Below are 5,757 nucleotides of genomic sequence, written 5' to 3'. Positions count from 1 at the left end.
AGTATCCGAGCTACCATCACAGGGTGTGCCAAGGTGGTCCACAGTGTCCATGTTCAGCATTCACACCACGCTGGAATTCTGATTAACAGATGTGAAAGTCTGAAGTACTAGCAAGCTCTGAGCAACTCAAACAAAAACAAGGTCTTTCTGTATAAAAAGGCAATTTAAATAAAAATATGTGATTAATAAACCCCCATTTGTTCCCTGTATGTTTAAATATGAAGCTTCTCCTCAGGAAAGACAAAGTGAAAGTAAAGCACACAGATTTTTAAAGTGTTTTTCTACTGGGAAAGAAATGAGGATGTTTAGATAAAAGTAGCCGCCACCATAGTCTTCATTGAAGTAAAACACACCACGTCTGTTCTCCTGAAGGGAAGGGAACGAAAGAAAGGAATCCACAAACCTGGTTCTCTGGCAAGTGAGCTCACAAACGAGCCACCAGCACGTGACTGGATGGAAGCAGAAGGATATGCAGAAAATCAGGGAAAGAAAGCAGCCAGCACTTGGGAAGAGCTGCAAAAGCATCACAAGGGACATGTACTGCTTCCTGCCAGGCAGCCTTTCAAAGCAAAGCATCCTGGCATCTCCTCTGTGTGTGTGGAGACGGAAGATTAATACTCAGAAGGGGAGGGGAACAGTTTTCTTACCAAGATCATACTGCAGCCAAAAGTGCTGCTAAATGCCAGCAGCAGCCATGCAGCTTTTTGTTTTCAGTGTCTCTTGGAGGAGGTACACACTACTTGACAGTCCTGTTTGCCAGAGCCGGTAGCTACTACTGGTCAAGTTTAAATTTCTAAGGTAGAAACTCAAGCTTTACTACCACTCCACTAGAGCTGTTAAAGAGTTATGTTGTATTTGCTCTATGAAAATAGAGCTCATGTTTGGTTGACTGCCTAAAGTAATTTCCAAAACCTGACCAGATTTTGCCTGTAATACTCCTCTTGCCCATTTTCATGGGGAAAATTTCATGTTCTCATGTCACAATATAGAACAAGCAGCAGCTAATTAGACAGGAAAACAATAAAACAAATGCTCATGAGGGCTTCATTTGAGGATTCCCCCTTCAGCTTTACATCATGATATCGGTGTAATGGGATAAACAGCAAACCGAAGTGAATGGCACCTCACCCAACCCGTGCAGCCACCCTGGTCGCAGGGAAAGGCAGCCCAGGAAACTCACCAGAAGAGCACGAATCTGCATAGTGGATCCAGTACTTGCTTACGTCATCCAAACACTCCTCAGCAATGGCTCCTGGTCATCACTTCTCCCTCCAGCCTGCCTGGCTCTAAGGCTTATTGCTTTGCTGATGACTGCTCCCTGTGAACTACAATCAGAAAACATCCTGTTTATACCTACACACTCACTCTTTGACCACATCACAGTTGGGAGAAATGTACTGCTGGCCTTGCAGGAGTAAGCACACTATTTGCAGAGTTGGTGGGTTCCCCAGGAGAGGAGAACTAACTTGACACAGCCCTCAAGGGTTCAGAGTTACCCTGTTTTGCCCAGCAGCCTGCATTTGAGCCCCAGCTGCATTTTATATCTTTGAGAGCATGCTGCTCAGCCCAGAGTTACTACAGCCAAACCCTCAATCCAGGTATGCTTTTCCCAAGCATAGTTTTTCCAAAGCTTTCCAAGCAAGCTTTTTCATACTCCACAGGTTTGGTTTAAAGAGTTTATGGAACCTTCATTAAGTCACAACCTCAGTTATTAACTGGAAGATCAGTATGAAAACCAAAGTATTTTTTTATTATACAGTGAGCCATCTAAACACTGATAAAATAAAAACTAAATACATGATGATCATAAATACAAACTTTATATGGAATTGCAGTAAAAATACCCATAATATGAATTTGAAACACTTTCATATACAAGACAATGCAGTATAATGAAGAAAGCCCATATAACAAGTGTTGCCCAGCATGGGTGCAGCTTATACAGAATATTCCAAGATGTGTGTACAAGTTTCCCACAGATCTCCAGAAGAGGTTTGAAAGGCTGGATGTATTTCTAGCCTGTTTAAAAAGCAACCTACCAGATCTTTTTTAATGATTCTTTTAAGCTCATATTCAGATCCATCAGAGGCTGTTTTTCAGAGTAGTGTGAGTTCCATCTGAAATTTGAAAGAGTTCTCAAAAAAAAATCTTATGTCATTTTTGACATACAGATTTATTGTATGAACCTTACAGTCCTATCCTTTCAAACAGTGTTAGCAGCAGCTTCTCCAAGGATATTCTGTCTACACTTGGAAGAATAAGTTTGATGTTTTTTTTTTAAAATTACCCATAACAGAACACTCAGATTGCACAAAAGGTTGATGCTGACTTTTGTTTTGGAAACACACCAAATTTAATGCTATTGTAATTGTCTAATTAGTACAATACTTGTGTGATTCAATTAAGATGTATTTTAGTGGAAAAATCCTGATTCTAGAAGGCATATTAACATCAAATTTGTACTGTATAGCTGTCTTAGATATATCTGTCTTCTGTATAGCTGTCTTTCTGTTAAACACAAATTTAGCCTTTACAGTGTTTGCTACTTGTTTGCCAGAGAAACATCAGTCCAAGTTGATTATCTCCAGTATCAGGCTACATTATTTTTCCTGTAAACAAAAAACCAAAGTTGGAGATATCAAAGGTTGCATAACCATCTGTTTTTCTAAAATCTTAATTACAATTTAGTGATCTTTGTAATAAAATACTCCAACACATGTCAAATACAGTCAAACCCAAGTTAGCAGTAACATTTCTGAAAGCACAGGAGCAATGGCATACATAGTTCTTTAAAGAAACCTTCAAAGCCTAATACAGCTCCTTTCCAGGTTGACAAGACAGAGCTATGAAGAGATGAATCACTGTCACTTGCTGCCTGCTCACTTAATCCCTGCTCATCAGAGAGTGATCTTATACTTAAGTATATTATGATGGAAAATACTTAATATTCTCATTTTAAATAATCCAAATTTAACAGTGATATGCAAATTGAGGGGTTGGACTCAATCTCTAGATGTCCTTTCCAACACCTACAATTCTGTGAAATAATGTAAGCAGACTTCAGGGAACAACAACACAAAGGAGCTTCTGATCGTTCTCAGTGTCTCAGAAACCATGTATCTCAGAGGATAAAGTGTTAATTGTGGTTTGTGGTTTTGTTTTTCAAATTCAAAAGATACTGTAATGAAACCCAATTCCTGTGAGAGCACCTTATTTGTCTAAACATTCAAAAAGCCCAAATACCTTGAGCACTAGAAAGAGTCACACTTGACTCTTTAATGCTTCATATTCCCAACAGCATACAACAAAGCCATTGTGAGGTATGAGGATCCTCTGTAGCTTTCAAAGTTAAAACCTCTTTAAACAGCTGAAGAGGATATTAGGTGTCTGGCTCCATAATACTACAAAAGGTGAAGGAAATAATCAAGATTTAATACAAATAAATATACCATCTATTTGCAACCCAAACTACAGTCTGGTAGTTCTGGATCCATCACTGAGAGGATGGGTCAATTCTTATCTTATGCAAGTTCATGAACATACACACTGACTTTTCCTTGTCTTGTGAAATACGGTTGAACTCTTGCTTTTCCTTTTAGGTTTTTTATGAGCTCCTGACACAGAGATAATGAGAAAAGCAACTGCATCATGGAAACAAAACCAAAAAAATCTGTCCTCTGAGCTTTCATGCATAGAGTTCTTCCTTTTCCACACTACAGTGGCCACAAAATTTTAATTTTTGCAAATAAAGTTTAGCTTGACTTTGGGGGAGGGAAGGATATTTGTTTTGGAGGGTTGGCAGTTTGTGGCAAATTTCTGGGGGTTTTGTTGGGGTTTTTTTGTTGCTGTTTTAAAAAGCTGCTATGTACCTCAACTGCTAGTGACCTGCTGTCTTGTAAGCTTCTACAATTGCTCAGTTACATGGAACAAAGCCTGAGTAATACCAAACTGTTCTCATTATAGTGCAATGTGTGTATATATATATAACCAACTGTACATTTTCACATATATAAAAGCATATTTACATGTACCCACTACCTGGAATTCAAGCTCCAGACTGAGAAAGTCCCTTAAGAAAACTCATATTCAATATATGCAACGGAATTTTGCTTGGTGCACAGCTGTAACAGACAACTGCAAAGTCTCATCCATATCCATCCAAGACAAGATATGCAAGAGGACACAGGCAGGAAAGCTTGTGAGGGGCTGTTTGCAAGGGCCTGTTGCAACAGGATGAGGGGCGATGGCTTTAAACTAAAGGAAGGCAGATTTAGATTAGATATTAGGAATAAACTCCTTACTGTGAGTGGGGGAGGCCCTGGCACAGGGTGCCCAGGGAAGCTGTGGCTGCCCCTGGATCTCTGGCAGTGTTCAAGGCCAGGTTAGCTGGGGCTTAAGGCAACCTGGGCTAATGGAGGGTGTCCCTGCCTTGGTAGGGGATGGGACTGGATGGGCTTTGAGGTCCTTCCAACCCAAACCAGTCTGTGAGTCTATGACATCTTATGCACATGATCACACACCAAAACAGGAACATACAGGATCTCACAGCAGGTATTTTTTACCAACAAACCCTTATATATTAACCATGACAAAGGAGGGAAATAGTGACATCTTTAATGACTTAAGCCCTCTAACCACACCTAATGATGTCTACCTGCCAAGCCATTTTTACTTTACACAGGTCAACAGATAAATGTGTTCCCTGATAAAAGTAGCTTTCTCTAGTACCTATCTGTGCCCCCTTCTCTTCCTGATGTGCCAATTGCAGTGACAAAACACAGAAAAGCAATCTGAGGTAAAACCTTACGTGCCTCTTCTGTTAATACTACTAAAGCAGTCAGAGTTCTGCCAACAGCATTGCAAGCTGGGAATGGCAGAGCTGCATTGCATACAACAAGCTTGTATTGGCAAGAAACATACAACTGGCTGACTGCAAAGTGAATACTTCTTCCCATAATCTTTTGAAGGTGGTGGGGGGGGAAGTCATGCTTTGGCAAAAATCTCCCCTGACCAAACTGATTTCCTTTAAACTTTTTAAAAGTTCAAATATATTATAAACACACAGTAGCCACTTTCTCAGCCCGAGGTTTTCAATTACTCAAAGCTCTCAGGTCAAAAAAATTCAGCTGACAACCTTGAGCTGGGCACCATACCTCCAAATTCCCAAAACCTGAAAAACCTGGGGGAACACAGTGTATTGCATGATGAACATTCAAAACAAACATTAATAACAATTAAAATGAAAGGTGCTTCAGTTGAATGTGATAAACATAAGCCCATCACACACAGCACTTTTACTAGAAGACTAGTAAGGTGCCTTCTTTCACTACTGTATCACTTATCTGGTGCTTTCTGTGACATTTGAAAACAATAGGCTTTCAGACAGAAGAGTCAGTCCTGTAAAAAGGCCTGATTCCTCAGGTCAATACTTAATGGAACACAAGCACACATGACCATTTTATAGCATGGGAAGTGAGACTAACACACAATCTATCTCAGAAGACTTCCAACAGATAAAATATACTTATTTTAGAGAAGATACACTTAATTTGATTGTCATGGCTAAAGTTACACAATGTACAGCAGACATACTTATAAAACAAACCCCATGAGCAAGTATTAGGTTAAAAAAGAAGCCTGCTGACAGCACAGAGCTTTTACGTAAACACAAACAACAAATCAAGTGTAAGCTTTAGTTTCAGACACAGGGTCTGATACTTCTTTGGTCCAAACATATGAAATCCACCACCAAAAGAA

This window comes from Gallinula chloropus (genome assembly GCF_964237585.1).
Source record: "Gallinula chloropus genome assembly, chromosome: 3".
Lineage (NCBI taxonomy): Eukaryota > Metazoa > Chordata > Aves > Gruiformes > Rallidae > Gallinula > Gallinula chloropus.
Note: the sequence above shows the minus strand (reverse complement) of the source record.